This window comes from Euprymna scolopes, chromosome 32 (genome assembly GCF_053919585.1).
Source record: "Euprymna scolopes isolate OS-2025 chromosome 32, ASM5391958v1, whole genome shotgun sequence".
NCBI lineage: Eukaryota > Metazoa > Mollusca > Cephalopoda > Sepiida > Sepiolidae > Euprymna > Euprymna scolopes.
The window spans coordinates 13,525,141-13,542,419 of record NC_136513.1 but is presented as its reverse complement, the minus strand read 5'-3'; positions in this window follow the sequence as shown (position 1 = coordinate 13,542,419).

Here is a 17,279-nt window from a genome sequence, read left to right as displayed (position 1 = left end):
ATAAGGAGGTTATAGGAAACGAATAAAAAAGCGGTTTTACTTGGCCAGTTATTACCATACAACAGAACAAGGGATTGCGCACAAAACAAGACTGATACACAAGATAGGTTAGCTCTCCAAACTGTAATTAACGGAAATACAGCGAAAAATAAGCGATGAGAATGAGCATGAAGAAGTCCCCACTGGAATCACGTGCAGAAGTCGCACAAAGAGAAATAGGACAAGCGGTTAACCTACATATACTAGACGCTACAACCGAGGAAATCGAGAGCAATGGAACAGAGGTAACAGAGGATAGAGCAGAAGAAAAAGAAAACAAAGGTCGGTTATGGGCAGGGAAAAAAACAAACTTCCCATCATTAAGGAATCAAGAGCAGAATAAATTAAAAAAGAAACAGAGAAAGTTAACAAATTTATATTTAACATGGAATTCACCAATTATCAAGGCCGGGAAGCCACTCTGGAATAAGGGTTACTGCGTGTACAATAATCAATGGGATATTATCGTAGTAATTGTTAGCATTGGAGACTTGATAAAGTTTCTTACTTAAGGAGGATGTTCATCAGGAATTTGTTCATGTTGGACGTGAAGACATCTAAGTTGTAGTCAGGTAGGAAACAGGCAGACGGAAGAGAACCCCCTGGCCTGAACTTCTAAGTAAGAAGCTTTGTTCATGGCAGTTACGTTTTGTTTTAGGCACAGTTAAAGATTGGGGACATTTTTTTAACAGTTGTTTCACCTAGACGGGCGTTTATCGTGAAAGATCGGCGATGGTTTACCGGGGATTGGAGCTCAGAGGAGAACTTGAAATGGAAGTAACGATAAAAAACAGAGACTCGCTATGTCCCTTTTGTGTGAGAGGGATGGCAGGGAAGGAAAGGGGCAGCATCACTAAGCAAAGAAATATATGTTGTACTCTGTCAACAAAGGATAGGCTGTTTTCAGAAGCTCCTGGCAGATGTGGCAGCAGTACTCAATCCTTGGACATAATTTGGCTTTTATATAGATAGAGAATTGCATCAGCAGTGAGATATCTTCGGCAGCGGAAGAAGGATCCCACAATTTTCCAGCGTCCTTGGCAATAGACTTGATGTACGTGTTCCATTTCAGGTTAGGAGTAAAGGTTGATCCCATAAGCTTATCAAAACATGGATCCTCCCCTAGGCGAGGGATATCTATCTAATGCTAGGGAAATTACTTAATGAGCTGATTTATATATAAATTATGCAATATAATGCACTTAACTTAGATGGAATATCTGAAGTTAGTAATAGTTGCACTCATGCAAAATATAACATATGAGAGTCCACAAGCCTAATCACATATAGCATAATGAAGTGAGAGAAAAGTAACATATACGGTAAGTACGTAGGAAGATATAACCTTGTATTTTTTAGAGACGCATAAATGTGAGATATCTCTGCTGGATCTTCGAAGCTTTGATGAGAGAAAAGAAAAAAATCACAAAAAACGGGTTATTAGATAGAATTTAGTGCGCAAATAGGAATTTTGGCATAAAAAACTGGTAATTAGTTAAGGGTTGTATTTTCTGGGGTTTCAGCAGGTTCCAAGGGCCCAGGCAACGAGAATCCGAGCGAATCAGTGAATGATACGTATACCTTAAACCTTGGAAGCCAACCACAAAGAAAAAAATTGCTTTGAGAATGTCCCAAAAACATAAGGTAACTAAAAGAAAAAAAAACAAAGCTCTAATTAATAGAAGAACATTACGGAAGAAAGGATCAAGGACACATTTGGACAAGGAACCGTCGATTTCGTAAAAAGGTAAAATGAAACCTCAGTTTACGGCATAAGTGTGTCTGGATAAAGCAGCTGACGTGAGTTATAGCCTACACACAAAAGGAGTAAGTTAAGAAAACACCAATAATATTACCCCCCAAAAAAAAATCAGAGTGATAGTTGAGAAGATAAAACGAATTAAAAGCAGGATAACGGCTGAGTGCAATGATTATTACACATGATTCGCGGGCACTAATCAAGTATACAGAAATAAATACGGAAGTACAACACAAAGAAATAGGACTTGAGATCATGAAAACTGAAACTGTATAACTGTATAATAATAATAAGTTAGCCCTCGCCCCCTTTTTTTCTTATCTGTCACCATAAACTGGTGCTGCACCAAACAAAACGTGGGAGATCAAATAGGATGGAAATACCGATGTAAGAAAACACTAACCAGACCTTAGTTAGATGAGTGCGATGAAGAGTGAGATTGTTGGAAGGCTTATTGCCACCCATGTCCCAGTACTAACCAATGGTCGCTACCAATGACAAAAAAAATCACAGACGAATGTTGAGATAACGGAAATGAATTCGTAAAGGTTGTTAACATAGGTGAAGAGTACTGAAAATCTGCGAAGACTTGTTTTCACTCATACTCCATATAAAACTACAAGTTGTTCCCAAACAGATATCTTTTATGGGCGCTTCTGTAACTACTCCTACTGAAAAATAATAATTTAATGCTGGCAATAACTATTGGTCTTCACTGGATTTCAATGGCAATTAGCCTCCTGAATATCCCCAGTTCTATTCGCAGCCATCGAGTGAAAAATCTGGTTAGAACCTTCTCACTTTTTTTCCTTTTCTTCTTCTATTATTACCATTATTATTAATACTGTTTTTATTATTATTTTTATTATTATTATTATTATTATTATTATTATTATTATTATTATTATTATTATTATCAGTAGTCGTAGTAAGAGGAGGAGAGGAATAGTAGTAGAAGAAGAAGACGTATTAGCTGTAGTAGTGATCGCAGCAGATAGATAATAAAGAGGGGTAACAACAATATTATTATTATTACGGCTTTTTGCAACAGAACGTAGTATATTGAAACAATGCCAATTGCTGGAGTACTTTAAAAGAAACTTGTCCGCAATGATTCAAACACGATGACGCATTTGTTATCGATATAAGAAGCCAAACAAGTAAACAAATTGAATCTGTTCCGCTGGTATATTTCTATTAAAACAAACTATTTGCTCTGTAACGCAGCGTTGTTTAAATGTCTAACACTTAATAATTCAACCTGACACAACGCCATTTGATTCTTTCGATGAGTGTTTGTGTTATCATAAGCTGTAGTGACTCTGGCCACCCAGGTTGACTGAGTCATTAAGTAGAATAAAAATAGAAAGAAGAATGCATCAATAAATTTGCAAGAAATATTTTTCGCTCAACCAAACTCTGTCCGTAAAATTAGAAATCGTATCGGACTTAGAAATACTGTTTAAAATACAGGGAATAAATATTATTTCCGCGTTCTTGCATTTAGTTATTATTTTTTAATGGTTCAAAGTGACTCCGGGTGGTCAGAATCATTCCAGCTCACGGAACTTGGAATGTGATGGAGGGGGGCAACGTTTCATTATACTATTTCTTCATGTCTAGCTAACATTATTAACACTACATATAGGCGATGAGGTTCTTTATATATATATATATATATATATATATATATATATATATATATATATATATATATATATCTTTCGGCAAAATGGATTTGATGTTTAATATTATTCATCATAAGTCTAATTTTCAGTATCTGATTCAATTTGCAAATTTCCATATATACAAATCTGTCTATCTCATTGTATATATGTATCTACGTGCATTTCTTTTTCTATATATCTATCTGTCAACGCATCAAAACTGTCACAATAGAACATAGCAGGGCATTGACAACACTTAACCGCAGACATCCCTTTTCGATATGTTGTCGAAATAACCAATAATCACATAACCACATAACTAATTGCCAAACTCGACCACAGTGTAGTGATCCAGCATCTACAACCAATGTCTACGCATTAAAATAAAATTCAAATACTCCTCTGAGTATGACACTCTTTCTTCCAAAGCAACATTATCCCGAAAAATCATAAGAGAAGCTACTATCAAGAACCACTTATAAACAAACAAAATGTACTGCTATACAAAAAGATTTTAAAAAATCATCGCATGAATACTAGTGGTATTTGAGGTTTGCAATAACACAGACACCCACAAAACTCTCTCAAACAAATATGCAAACAACTGCAATAAGGGTCTACCCTCAATTCATTATACAATACACCTCTACTAGTGCACAGTACATGGATAATAAACGCCATTATATACTTACATCCACAAAATTACATTACTTCCTGCACCTCCAGAAACAAAACATGCAAAAAACTAGATATAATATATGTCAACATATCAACGCCAATGACACACCTAATCCCAGGAGTTAACATCCAACCCCCCTTCTCAATTGCGATAGCCCAAACGTAATTTACCTTTCATACGGCGCCAAGTGCGCAAGGTAAACTAGGTTGGGATTACGGCTACGCTTTAATAACTACAAACATACTATTAGGAAAAAATCAACAGTTCACCCAGTAGCTATGCATTATAATCTCTAAACCATCCCGCAGACGAAATTATACACATCCTAAATTTCCGCATATAGAAGCAAATGCGTGAATAGGAAAACAAACATTGTGAGGCTCAATAGACGCATCTCGGGACTTAACAAGGGTGTTAGGCAACTCAATGACTATACATTTTATAATAATACTGATGGACACTAGCCATTTTCTTACGTTGATGATAGGTGTGTACCGGAAAGGAAGCAATTGCATCTTTCTCACTAGTAACCTGTAATTTAAGACCCTTTCATTTTTTCTAAGTTTTAATTTTCTCGATATCTCAATTTTTCATGAGGCAAATCACGTAAGAATCTCACATAGTCCATAATGATTCAACTTGTTATGACAACCTATAAACAAAGTCTATAAGCCCATTTTGAGGTTGATCAAGAATTTTATTTTACTTTTTTTTATTTTCCTGTTTATTATGCATTTCTGTCTCCCTCTCTCTCTCTCTCTCTCGCTCTCTCTATCCTCCTCTCTCTCTCTCTCTCTTTACATGTGTGTATGCTTGCTAGCAAAGTCATAATGTCAGAGTGTCTACAAAACTCGGCGATAGTGGCAATGGTAGAGGGCAGATGAAGTCAAGATGTTTCCTATTTAAGATGCATCCATAAAATTGGTATAAATGCCATTATACATAAAATATAAGATGGAACCAATTATGGATTTATGAATATAAAATAATAGATATATAATTATCAAGTATAATAAAATTAAAGGGACACAGTAATAAATATATTAGTTTGAGTCAGTTTTAGCACGGAGAAAACAATATGAAAAGATCGAGTTGTATTACTTAGTTTTCGGAACAATTTAGAGTTGTAATTAACATAGGTTGGGTGATTTTGTTTTTTAAAAACAGAGTAAGGTAACACTATGTCTATAATTATACATTAAAGTTTTGAGTCAAGATACTCTCTTTGAGGAAAATAGTGTTTAGTATCGGTGATATTGCTGAGAATGTAGGATTCATAATGCTTTCAAAAATCGATAATTCAATACAACTATTTTATAATTTATCTCTATCTCATAATAGTTAACCAACATTTTTCGTGCAGACAAAGAAGGCAGGGAGAATACAGGGATTTGCAAGTATTGTATGATTTTAGAATTTCTCATTTTATAGTGTGTGTGAGATTATTTTGAGCCATGCTTATGTAGTGGGTAATTAAAGAGGTCTAGCTGGGTTATTAAAAGAGCGGTTGGGTCCACTAAAACGACCTTTAAAGAACCCCCTAGCAAGCCTGATATAGTATGTTTATAGTTAAGGTTTTCTATTGGTACAATAGTAGCTTTGCAAACACATCCAGATTGTATTCATTGCTGTCCTAGAGAGAATTCTTGTTCATGCAGTTTCATTGTTTTCTGTTTGTAATATTATTGTAATTATTGTTGTTGTTTTGTTGTTGTAAAATATTCTAATATTGTGTGTTTTTTTTAATTATTGTGTCTAGATAATCGCTGCAACTGTAGCTGGGTTTTATGGCGTTTTTGGTGTGTTTCTCCTGTTTTATTTACCATATATACCTCTTAATATATATATATATATATATATATATATATATATATATATAATAATAAAATAGGCGGAAATTTCTCAAGGACTCTATCGATTATCATCTCATCAGGAGAAAATCGATAGCGTAAAAAATAATATTATGTCGAAACTTGAAAGACTTCTAATTGGGAACTATTGAATGTGTAAAAATTAGGGGTACAACTAAAATTATCTTTATTAACGTTTAAAAACGAATAAAATATTGACACAGCGAGGATGAAAAATAAACGGGAGAAAAGATAAAACGTTCCCTAAAGAGAAACAATGCGTGTATTGTTTACTTTTGCCGGCACAAAGGTTTACGCACCGCCATAGAGACAAACTCCAAAATCTTTAAATGGTTTCTGGAGTCCGCTCTTTGTAGCACCTCGAACCACTCTTTTCTATCGGCACAGCACATGTTGTCAACCAAATGCTGACCGATAGCAGAGTCCAAGGCTGCAACATGAGGGAGACTACCAAACCCCATCTCCCGTGTCTGATATTCGATGGAACATGCTGGTTTATACGAGTATAAAGATGCAAGGATGTTCGCCCAACATAACCAGCATCGCACTGGCATTTGAATTGATACCCAATATTGCTATTTTTGCAAATTATCCTTGCGAAAAAAAGGAAAAGCAGGTCTCGGAGTATATACAAAACTCAAGGACACAGAATAAAAGCAATCGTAATGTGTTTAGAAAGCCTGTTACTCTTTTCCCAAATAAATGGTTATTTTAAATAAACCGCGCATTTCAAAATTTTTAGGGGATTTAAAATCCGCAACCTTTTTGAAAATACAGTCCCCAATAAGAGCAACAGAATAACCATTATTGATTAATATTTCCCTGCTCTTATCGAATTCGGCGTCTAATCTGTTAGGCGAACAAATTATGAGGGCTCTATGTACCAAAGTATTAATTAAGCCGGGCTTACGTGATTTTGGTACAAAAGAAAATCAGTTCACATATATGCCAGTAAATGTCGTCCTCATATAAAGTGTAGTGAGAAAGCCTCCTCCTTGAACGTTCAACAAGGACAACCAAGAAGGGAAGGGACTAATCCTTCTCACTTCCCATAGTGAAGTTTAGAGCCCCATGCGAAGAATTCAACCTATCAAAAAATATTGACGCTTCACCTTGCGATGGAAAAATAGCAAATGTGTCGTCAACATATCTGAAATATGTAGTGGGTTTTCTTATAGAGTTGAACAGAACGGATTCATAGTGTCCGGCAAAAATATCCGCTAAAGTTGGCGCCTGAAAGTACATAATACCACAAGAACTAAACTCGACAGATTTTGTACACATTAAAACAGGTTCAATAAGAATATCTTAAGAAAACCGTAGTGCAGACAGGCGACCATCATAGAGCGCGTCGGTACATATCTGTGTAGTCTCATTCCACGGTATGTTGGTAAAGAGATTAGACACATCAAATGACCCCATAAAAGATGTTTCTGCATTTGAATCCAACCCACGTAAACAATTAACAAACAGAAAAGAATCAGGGATGCAGTGTGTGGTATATAATTCGCGCACAAGTTGCAAAATTTCCACAAGCCGCTGAGCCAAAGAATGTTGTACCAAACCAAACATTGATAAAATAGGTCTCAATGGAATATCTTGCTTATTGATTTTAGGGAGACCATACATTCTGGGACGTTGTGACCCAGAGGGTCTAATCCTGTAATAGACGTCCTTGCAAGAAACATTCTTTTTAAATAATGCAAGTAGACGCCTTTGCATTTTGGCCTCGTTCTTGCAGGTATTATCCGTTAACTCGACAGGGCCGAGTTTACGGAATTTCGAAACATCGTTGAGAATAATTGCCATTTTCTACACCGTAGTCCGATTCTACTCCTGCACCTGTGGCTGGTTTGCAAATGTAAATATCGGCATTGGAATTTAACGCTCTCATAGTTTTAAATTGCGTTATCTTCCAGACAAAGTTGCTATGATCAACAGGTGTGTTACTCTATCGGTGAGCTAAGGCAACTAAACTAGATTTCATCCCAGAAATAGGCAGAATAAAACTTCAAAGGCAGAAAGTATTCTCTCTTTCTTTATACCGGTTTGGTGAATACAAAAATCTACCCCCCTAGACAGAACTCTATTTTCAATGTCTGTAAGTACAGTTTTCGAAAAGGTGAAAGTATGTTTGCTTCCATTAATGGGTTCACACCCATATCTGCTACGGACCAAAAGTGCAAGTTGTTTATTGTTATCTTTGGAAGCATGTTGCCTAGCAAATCCAACACTATAGATAAATACTTGCAAAAACGGAAAAAGTCAAAAAAAGATAGGAAACCTTTCACTACGGACCAGAGGTAATGACAGTTACTAATATACAACTCTAGCTTTTGTCCCGTTTTTTCCCTCGTTGTGCCAATATTTTAATCGTTTTTACACGTTAATAAACTTAATTTTAGTTGCCCCGTAATTTGTTCTCATTGAATAGTTCCCCATTAGAACTCTTTAAAGTTTCGACATATTACTTTTTACGCTATCGATTTTCTCCTGATAAAATGATAGTCGAAAAAGTTCTTGCGAAACTTCCGCCTATTTATTTAAAACTGTGGGGAGGCAGGTAAGGACTTTTTGACAGACCGTCTTTTTAAAAATCTACCAAAAATCAGATAATTATCCAATCAATACTAAATTTTCAGCGATTATTAAGAGATGAATGAACTTTATAACAGTGTACTTATTTTTCATGAACAATATATATATATATATATATATATATATATATATATATATTTGCTTACAACCCCCCTTGTTTTGATGGGGTTCCAAATATGCTTAAAATAATCATATGCAACTGAACAAAACATATTGTGTTGTTGTAAGGGACAGGATTATAGATTTAAAAAAACCTGTTTGCATACCTTATTTTGACGTCCTGATATCAGAACTTAAATTGTGTTTAATTATCCAGGTTTTGAGCTTTGAAGTGTGAAATTCGGTGAATATGTTAGGTAACGTAGTTAATTTAAGTTAAGCAAAACAAACAAAAAATGTTTAATATTTATACAAAAAAGCCATTTAAAAATCTTTGATAAATAAATTAACAATTTCTTTTTAGTGAGTCGAATAATGCATTACCATTATTAAACAGGACATTCTTTGAAGAATCAATACAAAAAATCTATAAATATTGTGCCCTTTGTATAAAAATTTCATTATTTTTTCGATCAGGTTTAGAAACGTTTGCCGCCTTTCGACTACAGTGGACAAAACGCGCTGAAATATTTTTTATCCTGCTTTAAATTGCCCCCCATCCCCATTTTGGAGAGCCTGGTCCCTACACACATACACATTAAAAACCAAACTAATACAAATAGTCAGCCATCTGCTACTGGCCAGCCTCAGCGTTAATAATAAATTAAAATTTTTGTCACTGAAAAATAAGTTTTTTTTTGGCTTTTTGGTCTTCCGTAGTTCGGTTTTTATCAAGTTCAAATGTAAACAGTAACCAAATCGACTGGAAGTAACTGGTTGCCTATATGAATAACTGGACTTATTTGAAATCCAGGTACTTATAATATTTTTGCATATTCTCATAGAAAATCACCCTAAATCTTCGTTAGACAATAAATAAAAAAGTAATTCTTTCAAAACCTTTTTTTTTAACTATTTATATACGTTTTTTTGTGCAACATAAAAAACGCCAATCGTTAACGTTTGGGGAAAACTTAACATTTAAAATTTAATTAAAAATAGTACAAAAAGTTTTACATTATTCTGCTTCCTGTATAATAAAATTTAGGGTCTTATCCTTCTGGAAAAAAGGTTTCTCAGAATAATGGATTTTAATAAATGTCATTTCATTTACAAAAAACAACAAAAACTTGATTTTTCGGCCATTTTTGGCGGTGCCTATTAAAAACTATATATACATTCTGTACCTCCAAACATTTATATATATATATATATATATATATATATATATATATATATATATATATATGTATATATATATATATATATATATATATATATATATATATATATATATATATATAACACGGAAATTACATAATTGTCGATGCAATAATTTATTTCAACCTTATGGTATTTTCACGCATCTAAACAAGACAATTACATTTTTGATACTGAAATAAAAAAAGAAAAAGAATCGGGCCTCGACCGTAAAAAAACAAGAGGGGGTGGTAGTGGCAATCCACTTAATACATTTTATAGAGAGGGTGGGAGGGATTTTTTAAAAGAAAACAACAACAAAAACATTATGACACTTATAAACGGCTGTCTGGTAGCTCGATGTAACCACAGATACACACCCACACCCACACGCAACACACACACACATACACACACAAGCCCCTAAATATGCACGTTCTTACACGTAAATGCCTTGAGACGCGTTTACTAACCTAGGAAGAATAGGGAGAAATATACGGATATAGAGAGAAGGAAATAGAATAAACAGCGCGTAAGGGAAAGAGAAGAAGAAAAGAAAAAAGGAGAGAGTGACCATCCCCTGCCTGTCATATGGTTTCATTAGTCTAGAATCCCTGAGAAAGAGAAGGGGAAGAAAATGCAGAGTATACGCGCGTCCTAGAGTTAATTGAATCATGGAATATAAGTCTATTAAAAGATAAATAAAAAAAAAATGAAAAAAATTTATATACAAAGTTTTAAAAATATCTGTATGTTATCATGTTAAAATTAGTTAGAAATAAATATTATCTTATACTACATTTAAATATTGTATATATATATATATATATATATATATATATATATATATATATATATATATATATTCTTATTTTTTCCTCGAGGCATAAACTGCATCTCTGCCTAAAGCCGTTTGGCACATCCGAATAATGAAACCACTGGGGATCGGTTCTCATTTTTTAAGAACCACCATTGTTTAGCTAACTCGGTTTTGTTCTTAAGTTCTGGGTTATTGAAAGAATGTTTATGGTCATAAAAACGGTGTTTCCAGTTTCCGGGGGCGATTCCGAAGTAAACTATTTTGTCCCTGTTATTATCTTCTGGAAAAAATAAGAATCCTGAAGTACGAATACAATAATCTCTTAAATAAACGAGATGAGCTGATGGCCAGATGTAGACATAAATGTAAATTTAAAATAATTCCAGCTCGGACGAACAGATAATTCTATAACGGTAAAGAGACCGAATTTAACACCACTAGATTATTTACGATAAACCCTCCCGTCCCACCTCACTGGCAATTATAGTGCTGTCCGATATATGCTCGATAATAACTACTTGATGACATTCGTTGTCCGAAATCTAAGTTGGGTGTACTAATTCCGAATTACCTGTTTATCCAAATTACTTACAAATAAATGAGATAGCTTATATATATATATATATATATATATATATATATATATATATATATATATATATATATATATATATATATATATATCATTCAACCACGGTAGTGGTTGAATATATGCTTAAGTCCGAAATTGAATGAATCGAGAAAAATTCAACCCCCCCACCACTAATTCGGTTCGCAACCAAATTTCAAACAGGTTACACAGTTGCATGAAACACCTCATTAGCTACATTTTGAAAAAAAATTTTTCGAAAATTGGTTCAGTAGAAAAAAAGTTACAACAAAATTTGTGGGTTCAAAAACAGGAGAGTAAGTACATAAGTGACTAACACTTTTTTTTTTATTTTGCATAACATTTTTGTATATAAATATTTTTACTACGACTTTGCCAATATGACATGTTAGCGTAACGGTTAGAGTACCGGGGGTTGGTGGAAAGATTTTAGGTTCAATCCCGTGTATCGTTTTTTTATTATTAAAAAACCGAACTTTTTTTAATAACTATTTTTTTTAACTCTCCTTATGATTCTTTAGCAAAAAATGGTGAATTTATCGATTAAAAATATTAGTGAATTCTATGATATACATATTCTTTGAATGAACTCAACTTTTTTGTTAACACATTCGATGAAAAATGTAGTCCCATTTTGGCAATGCGTCTGACCCATGATGCTTTTGCACCCGCTACCAGCACTGACATGTCATCAGCATCAGCCTGGGCATAAACATCCCTATTTTTAAACTCCTTTAAAAGAGGATTCAGCATACAGTTCCATAGTAAAGGTGATAAAATCCCACTTTGGGGGTTTAATTTAACTACTTCCCTTTTAACAGTTGTCCTCAGTAGTTCTACTTGAACTGTTATGTGCCTCACCATATACTCAATCCATCGGATGAGTACTGGTGGCACATTGAGTTCTCGTAGCGACTTGAACATACTACTGAAGGGTATGTTGTCAAAAGCTCCAACGATATCTAAAAAGACACCGAGTGCCATCTTCTTTTTTGTTAGTTTACGCTCTATACATATCACGAATTCATGAACTGCAGTCTCGGTAGAGACCCTGGTTCGGAACTACTGTGATTGAATGATAAATATTGCATAAGTGTGTGTTTGAGAGCTAATTTTTTTTACAATCATTAATAAATATTATAAATTTATATATTAATACAATAGCAATGCCTGGAAAAATCATGGATTATATGGAAAAATGCGCGCATGAAAAGTAATATTCTTAAGATTTTATTAACCCTGGAACAGTAAAGGACAAGAAATTCAACCTGAAAAAGATATTCTAGTAAAGTAAAAAATAAGAATTTTTTAGACTTAAAATATTGCAGCTAAAAATAAAATTTGAATATTGATAAATATTTTATTTATTATTTGCATATGTTGTTGTTTATTCTTGAGTTAGAAAGAATTAAATGATCCTAATTATGATATAATAAAATTATTAATTTTTATGTACATTATAAAATTATTAATTCTATCTACTAACTAACTAACTAATGAATTAATTGTATTCAAACAATTTTCACTACATAAATATATGCAAATAATAGGGGGGAAATAAGTTCAATCCAGCGACTGACACCCTTTCTAACTCAACAATAAACAACAGCATATGCAAATAATAAATAAAATATTTTTCAATATTAAATTTTATTTTTAGCTGCAATATTTTAAGTCTAAAAAATTCTTATTTTTTTACTTTACTAGAATATCTTGTTCTTTACTTTTCCAGGTTGAATTTCTTGTCCTTTACTTTTCCAGGTTTAATAAAATCTTAAGAATATTACTTTTCATGCGCGCATTTTTCCATATAATATAATATAATATATATATATATATATATACATATATATACATATATATATATAGAGAGAGAGAGAGAGAGACAGAGAGAGAGAGATTTGTATTTGTCATTCCGCGTTTTTCTAAAGGATAGAATTGCCGATCGTCGAATACAAGATGTAACAAGTGCGCACATTCGACTTACTTTTATAATTCAATATATATACATTGTTCGTTCATTAATTATAATGGCTCTTGCATAGTTTGTCTGAAGAGTTCTTCTTTTTTTAGTATGGATAAAAAGTACTGATTGTAATTATCGATTAACTGATACTGGGTTCGAATCATGTTCCATTGTTTCTTAAAGATCGAGTTACTACTACTGTATATTAAAAAGAATCTGTGAACAACACATAATGATAGAAAAAGTATATTCGTTGGATTATTATTAACACTAATCAAAGACGAAAAAAATATGTTTATATTTGGCACACTCAAAACCAAAGCAGATTAAACTCTGTTATATGGGCTGAATTTCAATTTGGAGTGACTAATTGAATAAATTTCTGAGTTCATATGAAGATTTCAGATTTCGACAAAAATAACCCCATGCCTGACATAAAGATGTCTGACTTCAACATAAAGATTTTAGGAAAGTGTTGTGTGTCAATAGCGTGGTTTACGCGCCATTTTCTTGCACCAAACTTGTTTGAGTTCAAGTTAGTGCAAAGGAGTAAAAAAAAAATATCTTGTTCACTTCCGTCGATGAAGGGAATGAGAGATTGACAAACGCCACGCGTCAGAAGATGCATTCTAGTTACGAACTGTTAACCGGGATGTTAACACCAACAACGTACACTAAAAAATTGGATGAAAAACGTGGGTTTCTAGTTAGTTCCTCAGTACCGAGAAACGAGTCTAATCTGTTAAGTTCTACAGGCTGATTACATGCTGAGAAGCTTTCCTCTTTTTGAGAACTCAGTATATATATATATATATATATATATATATATATATATATATATATATATATATGTGTGTGTGTATATATATATATATATATATATATATATATATATATATATATATATATATATATATATATATATATATATATCAGGTATGTATATAACGAATTGATTAAACATGATGAATTTAAAAATAAAAACTGAAAAGTAAGCTGAGCGGTTTCGAATCCCGAATAACGGAACTAAAATCAAAGTTAATATTGATTAAGAAAAAAAATGAGGTGGAAATATGGCGGGGTACAAGGGAAAAATATCAAAAAGGGGAAAGAATCAGATAGAAACTAAAATAAATCCTTAAAGATTGTCTCTTTGTTCGCAAACAAAGACGTTCTAAGACTTATTATAGACAGTTTCTTACATTTTTAAAGGAAAGGGAGAATGATTTTCTTTAGCTTCTCCTGTGTTGTTTTTTGTTTGTTTTTCCCACTTTGTCCGCCTGCCATATAGTTATCTTATATATTTTACTTAATAGTTATAAACCTCGATTTTAGTTCTGTTAGCGCGAGGTTCGATACGAGTCAGCCAGTTTGTCACTTTGCATTATTTAATCTATCATGGTGTGTACAATTACTATGCTATATATCATCCTAGGACAAAGAGATGCCCACAAACGCCATCAGAGCTAACTAAGAAGATGTCGATCAGTTGAAACCAGCAACAGTCCACTATTGGAAGATTAGCCGATAGATACTGTCTTCGAAACTTTTAATCTTTAACCTCCTCAACCAACACCTGAACAACCGCGGTCGTTCATTAAGAGGAGCATTGGTGGTAAACACTAAAGGGAAGATGTACTGACAGTTTTACGAGAACAAAGCTTGAGGGGTGTTGGAGACGCCCCTCAATGGGATTAATCGACTCATGACTTCACATCCTCTGGTGACGTAACTTCCGCTATCGAGTACCGGTGCCCGACAGTTAGAGATTGGCATGAAACCAAGCAGGTCGGGTGCACACGCACAGCCGTTGAGGAATGGTATACTCAACACATTTCCCTGTAATATATGTGAATACATGTTTCGTTCCTTAAAATCCTGTGTTGCTTTCGTTTATTACCATTTAACACGATAAACGGGGTCATGTTCTGATATGATTCGAACTCTGTGGCCTATCAAATTGCACTGAAAGATATATAAACGGGATCGGATCTGAAGTGTAAGAGTTCCAGTTTTGAAAACTTAGTTAATTTTAGTTGTGTTGGGGTCAGGATTTCAAGAAGACAACATGTGTAAAAACAATTCCCCGATAAGAGGGCGACAGCTTCATTATAGAACCACAATCCAAAGATCTTCACTTTTTCCAGTCTGGTGTGACGAAATTCATGGGGAGTAAATGAATATATAAATACATCAACTATTCATCTTGTGTTTCTGTCTTGCATGCGTCTTTGATTGTAACAGAATAAACTGCTTCAAAATTATCGGCGAATTCCCCAGAAGATCCCAGCAGAAAACAGGTATGTCGTCGTGTATATTGGTGTTATATGTTCTGACACACATTACACACATTAGAGCATCCAGAGGCTAGAAAACGTTCCGCTAAATTAGACATTGACTTGAAGATTCTCGGCCTGAAACAGAGTTTAATAAAGAAGTAAAAAACACACCTAGAGAACACACACATAAGATTATAACATACAGACTATTTTCCTTTCAGTATGATAGTTCTTTCTTGCTTTCTCAAAATGGCTCTTTTTGCTTGGTCCGTTTTTCATTTTATTAACTTATTTATGTTCTTAAATAGCCCGTTCTTGTCTCCTTTCATTGCAACTCTTATCAATTAACATTTTTCTTCTGCAATTTTAACTGTTTGGAAAAATGGCATACTTGATAAGACGCCAATGACGCTTCCTTAAAGTTAATCAAGGACGAAACGCGTAGTAAACTCAGGAAACACCACGATGTAAACTCAAGAAACAACACCCTGTGAACTCAAGAAACATATGAAATCAACCCCTTTATTTGGTAACAACAACATTCAGTTTCTCATTCCCGTGCCACATTACTTCTCGTTTCGGATATGATGTCTCTCACGTGATCATACCTTTTTCTGGTAGGTTCCTAAATAGTCATCACTGCTTGTAGGTCCCTAAATAGTCATCACTGCTGGTAGTTTCCTAAATAGTCATCACTGCTTGTAGGTTCCTAAATAGTAATACTCACGTCCAAGTGAAACTATGCCTTGTTCAGTTGAATAAAATTTTACAAAATAAACGCATATAACTCATTAAAACAAGACATTACATATATGTACAAATCAAATGTTAAGTTGTAAATAACGTTTATCAAAAGTGATATATATAGTATTAAATAAACCGATAATTACTTATATTAATATATTCATGCGTGGATTACTCTACCGCTCCCGTAGGTATTTCACTGCCGATGTAATGCTCTATCAGTGTAAGAGCTAAGTACTCCCTAAAATAGAGTACTCTTACCATGTCTGAGCAGGAGCCACTCGGTGCCTCCTATCCAGCCTTTTTCTTCTCTACAACATGTTTCCCACAGAAGAGATGTTGCGAGCTTGTGTCTACTTTATCATTATGTCCATGGAAAGTACTCCACTAACCACTAATCTATCGTTTCCCTTCTGTCAAACTTTCATAAAAACATTCGACAGGATACAACCACTATATGGAATTTCCCCAACTATCACTGTGTTATGATCAGTAGTGACTCACATATAAAAAATACAGGAGGTCGTAAGATATAACAAACTTAATATTCGCTGTCTGCAAACGAACATTGCTTCGAAGCTCATATAATGTTCTCAATCGAATAGTGCAAATGAGTTTTTAAAAATAAAAAAAGTTAAGTAATAAAGTATAAAACACACCGCCCATACAAGTGTTTGATTATTGCTTTCGGAACTTCCGAATTTCTCTGCTCTTAAATAGATGTAAAACAAAAACAAAGTTATCTTAACAGAATGGTTGAGCTAATTAAAACATGATAATAGAAAGTTTAAGAAATCTTCTAAGATAATTACTACTCTAGAAGACCACGTTTATTAAGTGGACTTTGAACCGCTCGAATAAATTTCAAGTGGACTTGAAACCGGTCGAATAAATGATATCTAAAATAATATTTCTTTTGCATTGTTAAATACGTTCTCTTATGCTTTG